A 12,572-nucleotide genomic window follows, 5' to 3' on the forward strand; every position below is an offset into this window, starting at 1 on the left:
AGATGTGATGCAAGTGCTTGAAATCAGGCAAGTTCCAGTTAACATCCAGAGCAGCACTTCTCAGACTTTAGTATGAATCACATAGGGATCTTGTTAACATGAAGATTCTGATTCCATATGACTGACTGGGATGGGCCCTGTGAGTCTGCATTTTTAACAATCTCTCCACTGATGCCTGTTTGTTAGTCTGGGGACCTAATATTGAATAGTGGGGATTTAAAGACTCCTCTATCTCTTACTCCTTGAACTTCACAGACTCTAGACTTCTAAATTATTGAGCTCAACTAGTGGTTGTTTACTTAGTATAATGATGAAAAAGCTCAAATTTGAAGTATCTCATGAAAATATCCTGCCACTAGAATTGATGGGGTATATTTGGACTGATGGAATCCAATCTATGTCATCTTTTGGTTGTTTTTTTTTTTAATTTTCCTTGGTAAAATGAGTATGATTCTACCTGGTGGGACTCAGAATGTAATCTAGCCTATTTTTTAAAAGGTGAGGCTTAACTTTCCAAATATAGATTTATCTATTGAATGAACATCTCTTCTGTCTAAATTCCATGCCTGCTTTCTCAATAACTACAAGCATGTGTTTCTCAGGCTGATAGCTCACACGGGACAAGAATTTTTGTAACTGATATTCTGAAAGTGATCATTGTCATATGGTTGTTCAGGTCTATATTGATAGGTGAGGTGTCCACAGTGAAAATGAAAGCAAAGCTGTTGGTGGGAATGTAAATTTGTATGGCCACTATGGAGAATGGTACAGAAGTTCCCTAAAAAATAAAAATAGAGCTACCATATGACTCTGCAATCCTGGGCATATATCTGAAGAAAAACATGATCCAAAAGGATATATGCACCCCAATGCTAATTGTAGCACTGTTTACAATAGCCAAGACATGGAAAGAACCTAAACATCTATCAAATGGATAAAGAAGATGTGGTGCAAATATACAATGGAATATTACTCAGCCATAAAAGGAATCAAATAATGCCATTTGCAGCAACATGGATGGACCTTTAGAGTGTAATACTGAGTGAAGTAAGTCAGATAGAGAAGGATAAATATCTTATGATATCCCTTATATGTGGTATCTAAAATGAAATTACACAAATGAACCTATAGAAAGAGACTCACAGAAAATGAACTTATGCTTGCCAAGGTGAAGGGATAATTAAGGAGGGAGTTTGGGAAGGCCATGTACACACCACTATATTCAAAATGGATAACTAACAAAGACCTAATGTATATTACATGGAACTCTACTCAATGTTATGTGCCAGCCTGGAAGGAAGGGGTATTTGAGGGAGAATGGATCCATGTACATGTATAGCTGAGTCCCTTTGCTATTCATCTGAAACTATCACAACATTGTTAATCGACTATGTGTGCTAAGTCACTTCAGTTGTGTCTGACTTTATGTAACCCTATGGACTGTAGCCCGCCAGGCTCCTATGTCCACGGGATTCTCCAGACAAGAATACTGGAGTGGGTTGCCATGCCCTTCTCCAGTTAATCGACTATGTGCAGTGCTGTAATTAGTTGCTCCGTCATGTCTGACTCTTTGTGACCCCGTGGACTGTAGCCCTCCAGTCTCCTGTGTCCATGGGGATCTTCCAGCCAATAATATTGAAGTGGGTTAGAGTAATGTGAGGTGAGAGCTCCAACAATCTTAAAAAAGTCTTCCCCCCAAGAGTCACCAGAAAGGAATACAGACCTGCCAGTACCTTGGATCTAGTCCAGGGAAATGCCCAAGCTACAGAAAAGAAATTCTTCTAGGCTTGTCCAATGGGGAGCAGCAGACGGCTGTGGGTGGGACTGAGAATGAGATCAAGCCCTGAGCCTTTGGAGTGGGAGCACTGACTCCAAAACCCTAGACTGCCAGAGAGCTAACCCGAGGGAGTATCAGATAGTGAGAACTCACACAAAGAAAACCGCTTGAATACAAGGTCTGGCATCACTCAACCACCAGTAGCATCCAGTGCAGGATTCCTCATCTAAATAACAAACAAAACAAAAATAAAAACCAAATCATGAGCAGACAGGATTACCACCTCCCTCAGCCTTGCCCATTAGAGGAAAAACAAACAAACAAACAAACAAATTCAGCACAAGTCTCACCCAATACAAAATTTACACAAACCACTGGACCAACCTTCAGTTCAGTTCATTTCAGTCGCTCAGTCGTGTCTGACTCTTTGCGACCCCATGAATCGCAGCACGCCAGGCCTCCCTGTCCATCACCAACTCCCAGAGTTTACCCAAACTCATGTCCATCGAGTCAGTGATGCCATCCAGCCATCTCATCTTCTGTCGTCCCCTTCTCCTCCCACCTCCGATCTTTCCCAGCATCACGGTCTTTTCCAATGAGTCAGCTCTTCTCATCAGGTGGCCAAAGTATTGGAGTTTCAGCTTCAACATCAGTCCTTCCAATGAACACCCAGGTCTGATCTCCTTCATGATGGACTGGTTGGATCTCCTTGCAGTCCAAGGGACTCTCAAGAGTCTTCTCCAACACCACAGTTCAAAAGCATCAATTCTTCGGTGCTCAGCTTTCCTCACAGTACAACTCTCACATCCATACATGACCACTGGAAAAACCATAGTCTTGACTACATGGACCTTTGCTGGCAAAGTAATGACTCTGCTTTTTAATATGCTGTCTAGGTTGGTCATAACTGTCCTTCCAAGGAGTAAGTATCTTTTAATTTCATGGCTGCAATCACAATCTGCAGTGATTTTGGAGCCCAAAAAAATAAAGTCTGACACTTTTCCCACTGTTTCCCCATCTATTTCCCATGAAGTGATGGGGCCAGATGCCATGATCTTAGTTTTCTGAATGTTAAGCTTTAAGCCAACTTTTTCACTCTCCTCTTTCACTTTCATCAAGAGGTTTTTTAGTTCCTCTTCACTCTCTGGATAAGGGTGGTGTCATCTGCATATCTGAGGTTATTGATATTTCTCCCGGCAATCTTGATTCCAGCTTGTGCTTCTTCCAGCCCAGCATTTCTATTGATGTACTCTGCACATAAGTTAAATAAGCAGGGTGACAATATACAGCCTTGACTATTCCTTTTCCTATTTGGAATCAGTCCATTCTTCCATGTCTAGTTCTAACTGTTGCTTCCTGACCTGCATATAGATTTCTCAGGAGGCAGGTAAGGTGGTCTGGTATTCCCATCTGTTTCAGAATTTTCCACAGTTTATTGTGATCCACACAGTCAAAGGTTTTGGCTTAGTCAATAAAGCAGAAATAGATGTTTTTTTCTGGAACTCTTTTGCTTCTTCGACGATCCAGCGGATGTTGGCAATGTGATCTCTGGTTCCTCTATCTTTCCTAAAACCAACTTGAATATCTAGAAGTTCACGGTTCACATATTGCTGAAGCCTGGCTTAGAGAATTTTGAGCATTATTTTACTAGCATGTGAGATGAGTGCAATTGTGCAGCAGTTTGAGCATTCTTTGGCATTGCCTTTCTTAGGGATTTGAATGAAAACTGACCTTTTCCAGTCCTGTGGCCACTGCTGAGTTTTCCAAATTTGCTGGCATATTGAGTGCAGCACTTTCACAGCATCATCTTTCAGGATTTGAAATAGCTCAAATGGAATTCCATCACCGCCACTAGCTTTGTTCGCAGTGATGCTTTCTAAGACCCACTTGACTTCACATTCCAGGATGTCTGGCTCTAGGTGAGTGATCACACCATCATGATTATCTGGGTCGTGAAGATCTTTTTTGTACAGTTCTTCTGTGTATTCTTGCCACCTCTTCTTAATATCTTCTGCTTCTGTTAGGTCCATTCTCTTTCTGTCCTTTATCAAACCCATCTTTGCATGAAATGTTCCCTTGGTATCTCTAATTTTCTTGAAGAGATCTCTAGTCTTTCCCATTCTGTTGTTTTCCTCTATTTCTTTGCATTGATCACTGAGGAAGGCTTTCTTATCTCTCCTTGCTATTCTTTGGAACTCTGCATTCAGATGGGAATATCTTTCCTTTTCTCCTTTGCTTTTTGCTTCTCTTCTTTTCACAGTTATTTGTAAGGCCTCCTCAGGCAACCATTTTGCCTTTTTGCATTTCTTTTCCATTGGGATGGTCTTGATCCTTGTCTCCTGTACGATGTCACGAACCTCCATCCATAGTTCATCAGGACCAACCTTAGGAGGGCAGAAACCAAAAGTAAGAAAGAATTCAAACTTGAAGCCTGGGGAAAGGAGACCTCAAACACAGTAAGTTAAAAAAATAATGAAAAGGCAGAGAAATATTACATAAATGAAGGAACAAACTAGAAACACAGAAGTCTAAAAAATGAAGAAGAAATAGGCAAACTACCTGAATAAGAATCCAGGATAATGATAGTAAAGATGATAAAAAACCTTGAAAACAGAATGGAGAAAATGCAAGAATCAATTTAAAAAGACCTAGAAGAATTAGAGAATAAAAATACAAACAACACAATTACTGAAATTAAAAATACTCTAGAAGGAACCAATAGCAGAATATCTGAAGCAGAAGAACAAATCAGTGAGCTGGAAGATAAAATGGTGGAAATTACTTTTGAAGAACAAAATAAAGTAAAAAGAATGAAAAGAACTGAGAATAGTCTCAGAGACCTCTGGGACACTATCTAACGTACCAACATTCGAATTATAGGGGCCCCAGCAGAAGAAGAGAAAAAGAAAGTGTATGAGAAAATTTTTGAAGAGATTAAAGTTGAAAATTTCCCCGACATGGAAAAGGAAATAGTCAATCAAGTTCAAGAGGCACAAAGAGTCCCATATACGATAAACCCAAGGAGAAACATGCGAAGACACATACTAATCAAACTAACAAAGACTAAACACAAAGAAAGAATATTAAAAGCAACAAGGGAAAAGCAACAAGTAACACACAAAGGATACCCCATACGTTTAACAGCTAATCTTTCAGTAGAAACTCTGCAGGCTGGAAGGGAATGGCAGGATATATTTAAAGTACTGAAAGGGAAAAATCGACAACCAAGATTACTCTACCTGGCAAGGATCCCATTCAAAATTGATGGAGAAATAAAAATCTTTTCAGAAAAGCAAAAGTTAAGAAAATTCAGTACCACCAAACAAGCTTTACAATAAATGTCAAAGGGACCTATACAGCCAAGAAATACAAAAGAAGAAAAAGATTTACAAAATCAGCCCCAAACAATTAAGAAAATGGCAATAGGAACATATACATCAATAATTACTTTAAATGTAAATGGATTGAATGCTCCAACCAAAACACACAGACTGGATGAATGGATACAAAAACAACATATATATATATATGTGTGTGTGTGTGTGTGTTTTATATATGTTTCTTTTATACACACACACACACACACACACACACACACACACACATATATATATAAGAAACCCACTTCAGACCTAAAGACACATGTAGACTGAAAGTGAGAGGATGGAAAAATGTATTCTATGCAAATGGGAAGCAGAAGAAACCTCAAGTAACAATCCTCATTCAGACAAAATAGACCTTAAAATAAGATTGCAAGAGATAAGGAAGGACACTACATAATGATCAAAGGATCAATCCAAGAGGAAGACATAACAATTGTAAATATTATGCACCTAACATAGGAGCACCTTAATATATAAGACAAAAACTAACAGACATAAAAGGAGAAATTGGCAGTAACACAATAATATTAGGAGACTTTAACACCCCACTCACACCAATGGACAGATCATCAAAGCAGAAAATTAATAAGGAAACACAAGTTTTAAATGATACATTAGACGAGATGGATCTCATTGCTATCTTCAGGACATTCCATCCGAAGGCAGAAGAATACACCTTCTTCTCAAGTGCACATGGAACATTCTCCAGAATAGACCACATCTTGGGTCACAAATCAAACCTCAGTAAATTTAAGAAAATTGAAATCATATCAAGCATCTCCAACCACAATGCTATGAGACTAAATATCAGTTTCAAGAAAGAAACTGTAAGAAACACAAACACATGGGCTTCCCATGTGGCTTGGATGGTAAAGAATCTGCCTGCAATGCAGGAAACCAGGGTTCGATCCCTGGGTTGGGAAGATCCCCTGGAGAAGGGAATAGCAACCCACTCCAGTATTCTTGCCTGGAGAATTTCATGGACAGAGGAGCCTGGCAGTCTACAGTCCATGGGATCACACAGAGTTGGGCGCGACTGAGTTACTAGCATTAAACATTTTCTAAATAACCAACAAGTTACTGAAGAAATCAAAAGGGCAATCAAAAAATTTCTAGGAAAAAATGACAGTTGAAAACACAACTCAAAACCTGTGGGATGCAGCAAAAGCAGCTCTAACAGGGAAGTTTATAGCAATACAATCCTACCTCAAGAAACAAGAAAAACATTGAATAGACAAGCTAACTTTACACCTAAAACAACTGGAAAAAGAAGAACAAAAACCCCAAAAAATTAGTAGAAGGAAAGAAATCATAAAGATTCAAGCAGAAATAAATGAAAAAGTAATGAAAGAAACAATAGTAAAGATTAATAAAACTAAAAGCTGGTTCTTTGAGAAGATAAGAAAAATTGGCAAACCTTTAGCCAGAATCATGAAAAAAAAAAAAAAAAGAATCAAATCAACAAAATTAGAAATGAAATAAGAGAGGTTACAACAGACAATGCAGAAATGCAAAGGATTATAAGAGACTATTATGAACAATCATATGGCAATAAAATGGATATCTTGAAAGAAATGGACAGATTCTTAGAAAATGTCAATCTTCCAAGCCTGAACCAGGAAGAAATAGAAATTGTGAACAACCCAATTACAAGCATTGAAATTGAAACTGTGATAAAATATCTCCCCAAAATAAAAAGCCCAGGACCAGATGGCTTCACAGGAGAATCCTATCAAATATATAGAGAAGAGCTAATGCCAATAATGACTGTGTGGATCACAATAAACTGTGGAAAATTCTGAAAGAGATGGGAATACCAGACCACCTGACCTGCCTCTTGAGAAATCTGTATGCAGGTCAGGAAGCAACAGTTAGAAACGGACATGGAACAACAGACTGGTTCCAAATAGGAAAAGGAGTATGTCAAGACTATATTGTCACCCTGCTTATTTAATTTATGTGCAGAGTACATCACGGGAAATGCTGCGCTGGAAGAAGCACAAGCTGGAATCAAGATTGCTGGGAGAAATATCAATAACCTCAGATATGCAGATGACACCACCCTTATGGCAAAAAGTGAAGAGGAACTAAAAAACCTCTTGATGAAAGTGAAAGAGGAGAGTGAAAAAGTTGGCTTAAAGCTCAACATTCAGAAAACTAAAGTCATGGCCTCTTCCCATGGCATTGTCCCATCACTTCATGGGAAATAGATGGGGAAACAGTGGAAAGAGTGTCAGACTTTATATTTTTGGAGCTCCAAAATCACTGCAGATGGTGATTGCAGCCATGAAATTAAAAGACACTTACTCCTTGGAAGGAAAGTTATGACCAACCTAGATAGCATATTTAAAAGCAGAGACATTACTTTGCCAACAAAGGTCCTTCTAGTCAAGGCTATGGTTTTTCCAGTAATCATGTATGGATGTGAGTTGGACTATAAAGAAAGCTGAGCACCGAAATCTGATGCTTTTGAACTGTGGTATTGGAGAAGACGCTTGAGAGTCCCTTGGACTGCAAGGAGATCCAACCAGTCCATCCTAAAGGAGATCACTCCTGGGTGTACATTGGAGACTGATGTTGAAGCTGAAACTCCAATACTTTGGCCACCTGATGAGAAGAGCTGACTCATTGGAAAAGACCATGATGCTGGGAACGATCGGAGGTGGGAGGAGAAGGGGATGACAGAGATGAAATGGTTGGATGGCATCACAGACTCAATGGACATGGGTTTGGGTGGACTCCGGGAGTTGGTGATGGACAGGGAGGCCTGGCATGCTGCGATTCATGGGGTCGCAAAGAGTCAGACACAACTGAGTGACAACTGAACTGAACTGAATGCCTATCATTCTAAAACTTTCAAAAAAATTGCAGAGGAAGGAACACATCCATACTCATTCTGCTAGGCCACCATCACCCTGATACCAAAACCAGACAAAGAAAACAAACAAAAAAGAAAACTACAGGCCAATAGCACTGATGAACATAGATGCAAAAATCCTCAACAAAAGTTTAACAAACAGAATTCAGCAACACATCAAAAAGTTCATGTACCATGATCAAGTTGGGTTTATTTCAGGGATGCAAGGATTCATCAATGTTCTCAAATCAATCTATGTGATACACCATTTTAACAAATCAAAAGACAAATCCATATTATAATCTCAATAGATGCAGAAAAAGCCTTTGATAAAAGTCAGCACCCATTTATGATTAAAACTCTTAAAAAATGGGCATAGAAGGAACCTACCTCAACATAGTAAAGGCCATATATGAAAAGCCTACAACAAACATTATTCTCAATAGTGAAGAACTGAAAGCATTCCCCCTAAGATCAAGAACAAGACAAGGGTGTCCACTTTCACCATTATTATTCAACATATTTCTGGAAGTCCTAGCTACAGTAATCAGAGAAGAAAACGAAATAAAAGGCATCCAGATCATAAAAGAAGAAGTAAAGCTCTCACTGTTTGCAGATGACACGATACTGTACATAGAAAACCCTAAAGATAGTATCAGAAATTTACTAGAGCTAATCAGTAAATTTAGCAGTTTCAGGATACAAAATCACTACACAGAAATCATTTGCATTTCTATATAATAGCAATGAAAAATCATAAAGAGAAATTAAGGAATCAATCCCATTCACCATTGCAACAAAAAGAATAAAATATCTAGGAATAAAAGGTCAGTTTTGATTCCAATCCCAAAGAAAGGCAATGCCAAAGAATGCTCAGATTACCACACAATTGCACTCATCTCACGTGCTAGCAAAGTAATGCTCAAAATTCTCCAAGACAGGCTTCAACAGTACATGAACTGTGAACTTCCAGATGTTCAAGCTGGATTTAGAAAAGACAGAGGAACCAGAGATCAAACTGTCAACATCCATTGGATCATCAAAAACAAACAAAACAAACAAACAAACAAAAAAAAAAACAAGAGAGTTCCAGAAAAAAACATGGACTTCTGTTTTATTGACTATGTCAAAGCCTTTGACTGTGTGGATCACAACAAACTGTGGAAAATTCCTTAAGAGACAGGGCTACCAGACCATCTGACCTGCCTCCTGAGAAATCTATATGCAGGTCAAGAAGCAACAGTTAGAACTGGATGTGGAACAACAGATTGGTTCTAAATCAGTAAAGGAGTGTGTCAAGGCTGTATATTATCACCCTGCTTATTTAACTTATGTGCAGAGTATATCATGAGTAATGCTGGGCTGGATGAAGCACGAGCTGGAATCAAGATTGTGGGGAGAAATATCAATAACCTCAGATATGCAGATGACACCACCCTTACGTCAGAAAGCAAAGAAGCACTAAAGAGCCTCTTGATGAAAGTGAAAGAGGAGATTGAAAAAGTTGGCTTAAAACTCAACATTCAGAAAACTAAAATTATGGCATCTGGTCCCATCTTTTCATGGCAAATAGATGGGGAAACAGTGGAAACAATGACAGAATTTATTTTGAGGGGCTCCAAAATCACTGCAGATGGTGATTGCAGCAGTGAAATTAAAAGATGCTTGCTCCTTGGAAGAAAAGTTATAACCAACCTAGACAGCATATGCCAATAAAGGTCCATCTAGTCAAAGCTATGGTTTTTCCATTAGTCATGTATGGATGTGAGAGTTGGACTATAAAGAAAGCTAAATGCTGAAGAATTGATGCTTTTGCACTGTGGTGTTGGAGAAGACACTTGAGAGTCTCTTGGACTGCAAGGAGATCCAGCCAGTCCATCCTAAAGGAAATCAGTTCTGAATATTTACTGAAAGGACTGATGCTGAAGCTGAAACTCCAATATTTTGGCCACCTGATGTGAAGAACTGACTCATTTGAAAAGACCCTGATGCTGGGAAGGATTGAAGGTGGGAGGAGAAGGGAATGACAGAGGATGAGATAGTTGGATGGCATCACCAATCCAATGGATATGAGTTTGAGTAAACTCCAGGAGTTGGTGATGGACGGGGGGCCTAGTGTGCTGCAGTATGTGGGGTATCAAAGAGTCAGACACAACTAATCGACTGAACTGAACTGAAGGAGACAAAAGAACTGTACACATAAAATTATAAGACACTAATGAAAGAAATCAAAGATGACATAGACAAATGGAGAGATATTCCATGTTCCTGGGTAGGAAGAATCAATATTGTGAAAGTGACTATACTACCAAACTCAATCTACAGATTCAGTGTGATCCCTATCAAATTACCAATGGCATTTTTCGCAGAACTAGAACAAAAAATTTAATAACTCATATGCAAACACTAAATACCCCAAATAGCCAAAGCAGTCTTGAGAAAGAAGAATGCAGCTGGAGGAATCAACCTTCCTGACTTCAGATTATACTACAAAGCTACAGTCATCAAGATAGTATGGTCCTGGTAGAAAAACAGAAATATAGACCAATGGAACCAGATAGAAAGCCCCAAAATAAACCCATACACCTATGGGTACCTTATTTTTGACAAAGGAGGCAATAATATACAATGGGGCAAAGACAACCTCTTCAGTAAATGGTGCTTGGAAAACTGGACAGGTACATGTAAAAGAATGAAATTAGAACACTTCCTAACACCATACACAAAGATAAACTCAAAATGGATTAAAGACCTAAATGTAAGACCAGATACTATAAAAGTCTTAGAGGAAAACATAGGCAGAACACTCGATGACATAAATCAAAATAAGATCCTCTGTGACCCACCTCCTAGAGTAATGGAAAGAAAAGCAAAAGCAAACAAGTGAGACCTGTTTAAACTTATAAGCTTTTGCTCAGCAAAGGAAACTATAAGCAAGGTGAAAAGACAACCCTCAGAATGGGAGAAAATAATATCAAATGAAACAGCTGACAAAGGATTAATTTATGAAATATTCAAGCAGCTCATACAACTCAATACCAGAAAAACAAACAACCCAATCAAAAAGTGTGAAAAAGACCTAAACAGACATTTCTTCAAAAAAGATATACAGATGGCTAACGAACACATGAAAAGATGCTCGATATCGCTCATTAGTAGAGAAATGCAAATCAAAACTACAATGAGATACCACCTCACACCAATCAGACTGGGAATCATCAAAAAGTCTAGAAACAATAAATGCTGGAGTGGATGTGGAGAAAAGGGAATGCTCTTGCACTGCTGTTGGGAATGTAAATTGATACAGCTACTATGGAAGATGATATGGAAATTCCTTTAAAAACTAGGAATAAAACCACCCTGTGACACAGCAATCCCACTCCTAGGCATATACCCTGAGGAAACCAAGACTGAAAAAGACACATGTATCCCATTGTTTATTGCAGCACTACTTACAATAACTAGAACATGGAAGCAGCCTAGATGCCCACTGACAGATGAATGGATAAAGAAATTGTGGTACATATACCAAATGGAATATTACTCAGCCATAAAAGGAACACAATTGAGTCAGTTCTAATGAAGTGGATGAACCTAGAACCTATTATACAGAGTGAAGTAAGTCAGAAAGAGAAAGAGAAATATCCTATTCTAACACACATATACAGAATCTAGAAAAATGGTACTAAAGAATTTATTTACAGGGCAGCAGTGGAGAAACAGACATAGAGAATAGACTTATGGACATGGGGAGAGGTGGGGAGAGGGTGAGATGTATGGAAAGAGTAACAGGGAAACTTACATTACCATGTGTAAAATAGATAGCCAATGGGAATTTGCTGTATGGCTCAGGAAACTAAAACAGGGGCTCTGTGTCAGCCTAGAGGGGTGGGTTGGGGAGGGAGGTGGGTGGGAGGTTCAAGAGGGAGGGGATATATATATACCTATGGATGATTCACATTGAGGTTTGACAGAAAACAACAAAATTCTGTAAAGCAATTATCCTTCAATTAAAAAACAATTAAAAAAAAGAATACCTTGGGAAAAGGGAATTCATAGGAAAATAAAAAGCTAAAGAGCTGAAAAATAAAAAAGGAATACTGGACTGTGTTGCCCTGCCCTTCTCCAATTAATTGACTATATTGCAATATGAAATAAAAAGTTTAAAGTTTGAAAAAAAAAAGAAATGAAAGTGATAGTAAACTTTTGCATATATTAGTTGGCTTCTGGTAAATTTCACAATGCTATTTGACCACATTTAGGCTGCCTTATAAGGAGAATGACTGAGGTGATGATGATTATCATGAAATATGCCCATCTTTAGGGCAAGATCAGAGGTTTTTGAGTTTTGTTTTTTCTAGTTATATTTATGGAAAACATAAAACTAACAATGAGATAGTCACACAGTCTGGAGTATGGAGGCAAAGAGAGGCTGCTTACCTTACCTTCCACCTAAACACTTGCCTTTTTTCTTGGTGCTTGGTATTCCATCTGCTCAGATTATCAATTTGACTTTGAAACGCCCTTCATCCACCTAAATTTAGCTGCTGGTTGT

This window comes from Cervus elaphus, chromosome X (assembly GCF_910594005.1).
Source record: "Cervus elaphus chromosome X, mCerEla1.1, whole genome shotgun sequence".
NCBI lineage: Eukaryota > Metazoa > Chordata > Mammalia > Artiodactyla > Cervidae > Cervus > Cervus elaphus.